The sequence below is a fragment of the Condylura cristata genome, unplaced genomic scaffold, assembly GCF_000260355.1.
Source record: "Condylura cristata isolate star-nosed mole 26May11 unplaced genomic scaffold, ConCri1.0 scaffold00040, whole genome shotgun sequence".
In the NCBI taxonomy this organism is placed as follows: Eukaryota; Metazoa; Chordata; class Mammalia; order Eulipotyphla; family Talpidae; genus Condylura; species Condylura cristata.
This window is the reverse complement of record NW_004567141.1, coordinates 3,808,115-3,818,052: the sequence shown is the minus strand read 5'-3', so window position 1 is coordinate 3,818,052 and position 9,938 is coordinate 3,808,115.

Sequence of the window (9,938 nt, the reverse complement as noted above, 5' to 3'; positions counted from 1 at the left end):
CCTAACCCCGCGGCGGGGGCGCGCTCGCTAGCAGGGCGAGAGCTCGCGTCCCGCGCAGCCCTCCTCTCGGCTCCCTCTGGCCGGGCTCCGTGTCAGTGCGACTTCCCACATGCACATGACTCAGAGCAGCGGACAGTCCTGGCAACGCCGAAAAACATTTGAGGAACTCGCGCTGGAGTGACTCTCTGCCGTCCCAGGGCGCTGTTACGAAAGCCGGCGCGGATGGCGCAACAGCCCCGCGCACCGGCCGAGCGCAGCGGTGGCTTCCTGCCTTCGCGCCACACCTGAGCCGCGCGGGCGCGAGACTCGGCGCCCCACTGGGCCGAGCTCTACCGGGGCCCCTCCCTCCGGTGCTGTAGTTCAGAGGAGGGGTAATTAGCCCCCACTGATTCGGTTTTGATTTCTAGTTTCGTGAACAGAATTTCGTGTGAAAGGTGCAGCTGGAGGAGAGAAGCGCTTCTTACCGTTACAATAAAGCGCTGCTGGCTGCCCATCTAAAAACACAGGGTATGTCGGTTCCACCCCTGAGGGATTCTGATTTCACCCATTAAAATGAGCCTTGGACATGAGAAGACTCACTACATTCAAAGTATTTTCTCCGGCCCTCCCTGGTGGCGCAGCCGGTTAAAGCACAGCACTAAGAAGCTAAAGCCACTGCAGCATGAGTTCGATCCCCACCCTGGAGGTGACCCACATGGCACAGCAGACCTCTCCTGACCCGCCCGTTGTGCCCCTCTGCAGTGTGCTTTGTTGACCTGCCTGTTCTGCTCCCCACTTTGTGTCTGGTGAATCCTCTCACCCCCTGCACCTCTGGCCTGTACCCCAGTTCTGCATGCATAAATAAATAAATCTTTAAAAAAAAAAAAGCATTTTCTCCAACCTTGTTCCCTGCAAGTTGCAGCACAGGCAAGGAAAGAGGGCTTTGGAGGTAGGTGAACAGACCTGGGTTCCCATGCACCTACTATGACCTTCACCTAGTACGTCTGAGTGCTGTTGAAAATCTCTGAATGTTCATTTCCTCATCTGTCAGCTAGAGATCAGAAAATGCATGGTGGTCAGGATGCTTATGAAGATTGCAGGAGATAATATCTAGACACTTCACCCATGGTCTGGACCACAGGTGCTCAGCAGATGTCAGAATCTTCAAGTTCCCCCACAGCCCTGCTTTGACAGATAGAAACTGGTACTTGGCTTTCAGGAGCAACCACAAAGGCCCACCAAATTTCCCCCAGGAGCCTGAGGGTAGCCTCTAAGTCAAGTTTGGAGGGGAAGGAGGGGAGCTGTAGAAGTAAGTTCTAGGCGGAGAAGCTCCTAGACCAGTAACTACAAACTAGAAAGTGCTTTTACACTTTGGGCTTCAGGCTGACCCCACACAGGATCAGGCTCCAGGGGCAGCTGGAATGGGCATGCAGCTGTCTTTCTCTGGGAAACACACCATCAACAGTGTCAAATAAACCAGGCACCTGCCTCATCCATCCCATGAGAGAAGCTGATTTGACCTCAGTCACACTCACAGACAAGGAAAGCAATTCACCTTAGCAGCTAGACGTTTTGGCTACTAGCCCTCTATTTAAAATAGGGTTCCAGCAAGCTCCCTCTGTGGTTACTTCCACCCTCTCTTTGGGGCAGATGCCCCAAAATGATAGAAAAGAGATTATTACAAGCTGCCAGCCTGAAACCATAAAGCTACAGGAAGCCCTCCACTCAGCGCCTGAAAAAGGGATGTTGAAGACAAGAACAAGTGCCTCACACCCATCCCAGCTTCCACCCCAACGTGGGCCTCCTTCTGGTGGGAAGCCTGTGTTCTGACTGCATGATTTCAACAAGTGACTTAACCTTCCTGAACCTCTATTTCCTGATTTATAAGAAAAGAGTAATAATATACAAATTATTGCTATTGTGGTTCAGATTAAAAGACTTTGTCCCTTCTTTATTTTCTTAATCACATTTTCTGCATCTCTTCCATGTCCTAAATGTGTTTCCATGTTATTTATCCCTTTCACCTACATGCCTAGGTTCAAGTTATTTCCTCTGCTAGAAATTCTCCTTTCTTTTATACCCTACTCACCTCTTAAGAGTCAGCTGGGGTATCTTCTCCAGGAAGACATCCAGTCTGATCCCTACTTCTCCAGAAACCTATCATCTGCAAGGTTGGAATAGGTAGGAATAGCCCCTTCTTGGGATGTTCTCTTCTGTGCTCACTTTGTCCACTACACAGATGTCCCCACCACACTATAAAGCCCACGTTATTGTCCCTACTGCTGTGCCTGGCAAAGAGGCCTTTCTGCTGGAAGACGTGGGTTCCCCTGGGGTTAGCCTGAACAAACGCTCCGACCTCCATCAAACCCCACACTGTACACTAAGTGGAGGTTTAAAATTCTTGGGCCAACATCCCAGGCTTTATTATGAAAATCACTGATAAAGAAGAGAAGAAAACATACAGTTCAGCCTGACCTACACTCAGACAGTGGCATGGCTCCTCATGCCAACACTGAACTCACCACTGCCTGGCTTTGGTTCGCAGGGAGAGGAGAAGACCCAGGCCTCTGGGGACAAGGATTTGACAAGAGCTCCAAGAGAGAGTAACAGAGTGGGGACAGTGATACGGGATCACTAGAAAACAGAAATGAGAAACCCAGGGCTGGAGCACACTGGCACTCCAGGGTTTTAGACAGGCTGCAGCAACTGCAGCAGAAGAAACGGGGAGGACTTTAAACCAGGGCACCTCTCTTGGGTAACTGCTGCTTACAAGCTACTTCCACATACACCGTTTCCTGTGAACTTCTGAACCCTGAGGGCAAGGACATGTTGTCCCCAACCTTCAGATGAGTATACCGAGGTTCAGAGAAGCAAAGTGACTTGCTCAAAACTGCATAGCTGCTAAGTGGCAGCTCTAGAGGTCTGGCTCCTGGCCCAGAACTCTCTTTGAGGGAGGGCTCAGTGGGCCCCGGGCCAAGGACACTGCAGAACATCTGTGTCCCCATCACAGCGGGCCTCTGGGATGTGGGCTGGAGGAAGGGAGTGGAGGTGCCAAGCCTGGTGTCTTGAGCCACACCCCAACCCGGGTTTGTGTTCCTGCAGTTACCTCCATCTCCCCTAGAGGGGGAAGCTCTGGACTTGCACCCCTTCACCTGATTCCTTCTCAGCCTGCAAATCCTCTCTGGTTTCAACAGAGGAAACCAAACTTCTTGAAACTTGCTACCTACAGAAGTCTGTAGGACCAAGAGAATAAATGCATAGATAGCTTTAAATCCAAAGGGGAACTTACTCATCATCTATTTCTTCCTCCTGGATTTGCACATAAGGAAACTCTGACTTCAGGAGGGAAAGCAATTTGCCAAAGGTGACACTGGCAATCAGTCACAGCAAAATTCCAAGTAGTCTGGCTCAGAAGAGTCATTACCCCAACTCCTTCCCCCCCTCCCTCCTCCTGGTTCCTATCCTGACCCCACACTCCAGGTTTGGGCTGAGGTGTTCCCACTATTGCACTGGGACCTTTGAAAAAACAATACCCTTTGATTTCCATTCACCTTTAGGGGCAATGACATTTTAAGAAGTACTGTGGGATAGGGTTGGACAGGCCTCTCCCCTGGCCTCTGGCCCTGACTAATCAATAATTACTGGGAAGGTGCTCTTTATTCCCTGAAACCTTCCCCTCCCCTTCCTCTACAGTCTAGGAGGAGAGTGAAAGCCCTTAGGCCAGTGTTGGTACAATGTGGGGGAGGGGGACTCCTGTTCGGCAGAGTTCAGTGTCCTAGGCCAGATGGAACGCTCTAGAAATAAGCCCCATCCTGCCTGGGAAGACTTCTCCACTTCCACAATAGAGGAAGTTGGCACCCCCAAGGCTGGCAAAGCAAGCCAAGCTCACACCACCCCCCACCTGCTGCAGAGCTCAACTCATTGTCTTTTCCACTTTTTGTGGCACCACCCACTGAGTCTACCCCCAAGAGAAGGGTTTTTTAGCACCATTCTCCAAAAAGGGTTATACAATTTCTTCCCCTCTTGTGATATTTATAGAATGTTAATGTCTTGCGGCTGTTAAAAATAGCACTGGTAAAATTAAACATAAAATTACATATGATCTAACAAAGTCCTTTCTGGGTAGGTAGACAAAAGAATGGAGAGCAGGGATTCAAACAGATATTTGTACACCCATACTCACAGCGGCCTTATTCATAATAGACAAAAATGGAAGCATCCCAAGAGTCCATCTAGTAATAAATCAGTACACAAAATGTGTCTCCATGCAATGAAATAGTATTCAGTCTAAAAAAGAGGCAATCTTGGCTTGCGCTGCACATGAATGAACCTGAAGACATGGTGCTAACTGAAATAAACCAGACACGAAAGGACCAATACTGTATGGTTCAAACTATATGAAGAACCCAGGACAGTCAAACTCAGAGCCAAAGTAGAATAGTAGTTGCCTGGGACTAAGCGAGACAAGAATGTGTGCTATTTGATGGACATGTAATTTCAGTTTTACAAAGTGGAAAGAGCTTTGGCTATGGATTGTGGTGTTGGTTACCCCAAAGTGTGAATGAACTTAGTGCCACTTAACTGGACTCGAATGGCCAAAATAGTAAATCTTCTGTACATATAGCCACATTTTAAGGGCACAACAAGAAATCCCCAAAGAGAGTGGACTTTTTTTTTTTTTAAAGATTTATTTATTTATGTATACAGACCTGGGGTACAGGCCAGAGGTGCAGGGGTGATAAGAGGACTTACCAGAGACAGAGTGGGGAGCCGAACAGGGAGACTGACAAAGTACACTGCTGAGGGGAGCGGCGGGCGGGTCAGGAGAGGTCTGCCATTGGGTCAGCTCCCTGGCCCGGGATGGAACTCGGTGCTGCAGTGGCGACCAAGAGCTTCATAATGCGGTGCTTTAACCCGTGGCACCACAAGGGAGAGCCCAAGAATGGACTTTTACAAATACAATAGACAGTATAATTCAACTTCCACAGACCCTGGAACCAGATTACCTGGGCTCAAATCTTAGCTCTCCCACTTACTATGTATCCTTAAATAAGCTAATTAACATCACTGTGTATCAGTGTCTCCATCTATAAAATAGGGGAAATAAAAGAGCTGGCATAGGATTCTCATCAGACTTAAATTAGTTAGCATATATGAAACAGTTATAACAATGTCCAACACCTCATAAGCCCTTTATGAGCATTTCTTAAATAAATGTAAATAAATAAACTTTCCCAAAAAACATTTTTTCTAGGCAAAAGAGTTCATCAGGATATGTTTTTAAAACCTAGCTAATTGTTTCACTCATGAAATGAGGAGTTTGAAATAGAATTTGATCAGATGCTCTCTGAAGCCCCTCCTAGCTCCATGGATTTAATAAGTTTCCAGTTTACAGAACAATTTACTAGCGGGCTTCACAACTCCCTGTGGGTTGGGTTTGGGTCAATAGTGATCCCTTATCACAACAAGGGTTCTGCAGTTTCTGCCTTTATCTGCCATTCTGCCTTTCCTGGAAGACTGGCTAAGCTTAGATTTCACAAGTTCATTCATTCCTACATTTCCCAGCAGAGGAGGCTGCATTACACTCTGGATTTTTGCAGAATGAGAGTTGGGTAATAATTGCTTCTCATTTATTCTGCTTGGTCGCTGACTCTTTAGCAATCATTCCTGTAGGTACAGGGGTATAAAGCAGACAGACACATAAGTAGCTTCTCAAGCCAAAATTCCTCAGTTCAAATCTCTACCAGCTCTGCCATTATTGGCCAGCTGGAGGACTGAGACAATTTCTAAACCAACCTAGGATCTTGGATAATCTCTAAACCACATTTTCTTTATCTATAAAATGGGAATAGTAAGTTTTCATTACACAGTGTTCTTGTGAGAATCAACTAAGCAAACTAGAGAACTTAGTTCATTCTTGGCACCCAGGAGGGTTCAGTAAATATTAGCCTGAGAATGATAATAATCTTATGGAGTAGAGGAAGAAGGTAGATTTTTTCCCCTCTTTTTAGTTTATTTTTATTTTGGGGTTACATTATTGTCCTTTCATATGTGTACATGTTCCACTCATCCTCCACCAAATCACCCACACCAATACCCACCCCCCCATCTGCCTCCCTTCTCCCTCCTTTCTTCTGTCCTCCCAGTTATCTCTGGTAACCATTAAATTCGTTCATTAAGTCCAAGCTTATTCCTGCATTTTGCCTATGAACGTTTTCTTGTTTATATTCCACGGATGAGTGAAATCATCTGCTATATATCTTTAACTTTCCAACTTATTTCATTTAACATGAGGGCCATTCATTTTGTCCCAAACACACTATTTTGTCTTTTTTCAAAGCTGTATAATATTCCATCAAGTATATATCCCACAATTTCTTTACCCTTTTGTCTGTTGAAGGGCACTTGTGTTAGTCTCATGATTTGGCAGTTATGGACAGTGATGTTATGTACATAGGTGTACTTAAATCTTTTCATTAAAGAGTTTTCACATTTTCAGGATAAATGCCTAATAGACCTATTGCTGGGTCATATGGAATTTCCATTTTTAGTTTCTTAAGAAATCATATTGTACCATCTTCCATCCCCACGTTCCTTTTCCATCACAACTTTGCCAACATTTGTTGATTCCATTCTTTTTTTATATGGGCCACTCTCAGAGGGATGAGATGATCTTGTATTGTGATTTTGGTTTCCATTTTCCTTACAATAAGTGATGTTGATCTGTTTTTCATGTGTCTGTAGGTCATATGAATATCTTTTTAAAAAAGTGCTTATTTAGGTCTTTTGTCTATTTTTTTTTTCAGGTTATGTTTTTTCATTTCTGTTCGGTGTATTGGGACTTTGTATAATTCAGGGATTAGCCCTTTGTCAGAATGTGTTGTGCAAATATTTTTTCCCGTTCTGTAGGACGCTTTTTTGGTTTTGTGATGGTTTCTTTTGAGTTCTAAAGCTGTTTGGTACTTGTTTATTTTTGCTTTTGTTTCCCCTGCTATTGTGATACCAGACAGCAAGGGACACTAAACTGACCAAACTCCTCTGCCCAAATAGCTTACAGATAACTGTCTGGGTTCTTCACCCTCATACACAATTACAAGACTTCTCAGCCTTAGAAAAAAACAAGAAAGGAATTTATTTAACAAACCAGGAAAAATAAGAGTTGCTGAGACCAATAGTGGCACTTTATTTTACCCAAATTTGTGTTTAGTTCTTTCTAGTTCTGCATAAAGACCGCTATAATGGCATCTTCATGCCAGTGAGGATGTGCAACAACTCTACCAAACAACAGGCCATGTGTTGCGTCTTCCTGCCACCGTGGTCATGCGGCAGCCAAACTGCAGGCCGGGATTGATTCGCGAGCACAGCAAAGATGCAACAGGAGATGCTCCTCGAGCTGCCAAAATGCCCCAGCCCAGGATCGAACAAGCGATACTCAAGACAACAGCTGTAGCCACCAAACAACCACACTGACAAACAGCCACACTCATGCATTTTAACAAAATGTCTGACTCTCCTGGCCTCCCGTCCTCTCCAGGCCACACTTTCGCAAGATGCCTGGCTCCCGTGTCTCCCCTTATCTCCACCATGCCTAACAAAAGTGTTGCAAAACGCCTGCTTGGTCAAGGCCATGCACAATGGCCTCTGTCTGCCATGTGGCCCGCGCCCACAACCCAGCTCCCAGAAGCCTTTGCAGAGCTGCCCTGGGCTGTCCGCTGCCATCTGGACACTGCACCGCTGTGGCTGTCACCTGGCTGCGCTCACACACAGAGCTCTTCGGGCCCATTTTCAGTCCCTTTTACACTTTTTCCACTGCTCCACCATTACCGTTTTCCTGGGGTGCTCTATTTTTCACCAGCCAAGCCCTCCAGTAGGCAGCACCCGTAACCGTTGACAGTGTCAAACAATGGTAACAGTTGGGGTACATGTTATTTATAAACTCATTTTTTCCTGCTCACTGAAATTTCCCTTATTTATTTTAACTATTTTTGTAAATCCTTTCCTAGATATATTACACACTTTTCTGGTCCATAAAATAGATCATGCTAAACATGATTTTAGAAATTTAAAGCTTTTGAATATGTGAAAATTTAAAATTCAACAAGTATTGGCAAGGATCCGCATTGACTGCTGGTGGGGGATGTAAAAAAAATCATTCTTCAAATAATTAAATATAGAGTTGCCATAAGAGTCAGTAATTCTATTTCCAAGTATAAATGAAGATGTGCCCACACAAATACTTGTACATAGATGTTTAAAGTAGCATTATTTATTATATTTAAAAAAGGCAGAAATAGTCCAAATGCCCATTGATAGATAAATGGATTAGTAAAATGTGGAATCTGGGCCCTCCCTGGTGGCACAGCAGGTTAAAGCACAGCACTAAGAAGCTAAAGCTACTTCAGCATGAGTTCGATCCTCTTCTGACCCGCCCGCTGCTCCCCTCAGCATTGTACTTTGTCAGTCAGCCTGTTCTGCCCCCAACTCTATCTCTGGTGAATCTTCTCACCGCCCCTGCACTTCTAGTCTGTACCCCATTTCTGTATGCATAAATAAATAAATCTTTTTTTAATGTGAAATCTCCATATAATAGAAAGTAATTCAGCTATAAGAACGAATAAAATACTGATACTGTCCACAACATGGATAAACCTTGAAAGTTTCATGCTAACAAAAGAAGTCAGTCACCAAACCCCACATGTTATATGATTCCACTCATATGAAAGACCAAGTTAAGAGAATCTGTAGAGATAGAAAGTAGACTAGTGGTAGCTTAGGACTGAGGTTGGAATGGTGTTTCTTATTTTTTTAAGATTTATTTTTATTTATTTATGCATACATGAACTCGGAAGCAGGGCCTCCATGGTGGGAGACCCATCCATTATAGAGTATTTTTGTATATATTTATATATGCAGATCACCTTTGTTTTTTCAACACCTCATCTTCCTCCTCTCTCTCAGTCTACTCAAGGATGAAAACCTTTTTGATAACCCACTTTTTTTTATAGGTTTATTTTTCATTTTTTTAATAATATAATAGTTTATCTTTACATCATTTTGTACTTTTTTTTTTTTTCATCTCAATTGTAATCCCCATGGGGATAACCCACTTTTCTTAAAACACTTATTTTCTCAGGATCTGTGGGCCCTAGGCATAAGCCATGAGCCCCGCAGTAAGTTCTGGTTCCAGGGGCCTTCCCTGGTGGCGCAATGGGGTAGGATGCAGCACTACAAGCTAGCTGCAACTGCTTCAGTGCGAGTTCGATCCCCACCTGCCCCAAAGATTACCCACATGGTGCAGCACCTGCCTGCTGCTCCCCTCAACAGTGTACTTCATCCATCTGCCTGTTCTGCTCCCCGCTCTGTCACTGGTGAATCCTCTCACTGCCCCTGCACCTCTGACTTGCAACTCAGCTCTGTATGAATAAATAAATAAATCTTTAAAAAATAAATTAATTTGAACATGTCATTATTTTGCCTAAACCCCATAATGCTGCCTCCTAGCACTCTGTTTAGTCATCACTGTCTTCTCAGCACATAGCGGACATTCAAATAAATATTTAATGTGTGAGTTAGTAAATGAATAGTCACAACCTAACGCAAGAAGTCTTCACCTTAATCAAAGTGGTGGAGAGAATGAAGATCAGATATGGAAAACTCACATACTTGTGGTAAAAGAATGAAAACATCCCCCTAAGATCAGGAGCAAAACAGGATTCTCACTTCTACCTAACATAGTACTAAAAGAAGCCAGGGCAATTAGGGAAGAGGGAAAAGATTTAAAGGTATTCAAAATGAAAAGGAAAAAATAGACTTAGTTCTGCTCACATATTACATTAGTTTATCTTTTTTTTTTTTAAAGATTTATTTATTTGTACATACAGAACTGGGGTACAGGCCAGAGGCTCAGGCGCGGTGAGAGGCTTCACCAGAGACAGAGTGGGGAGCAGAACAGGCAGATC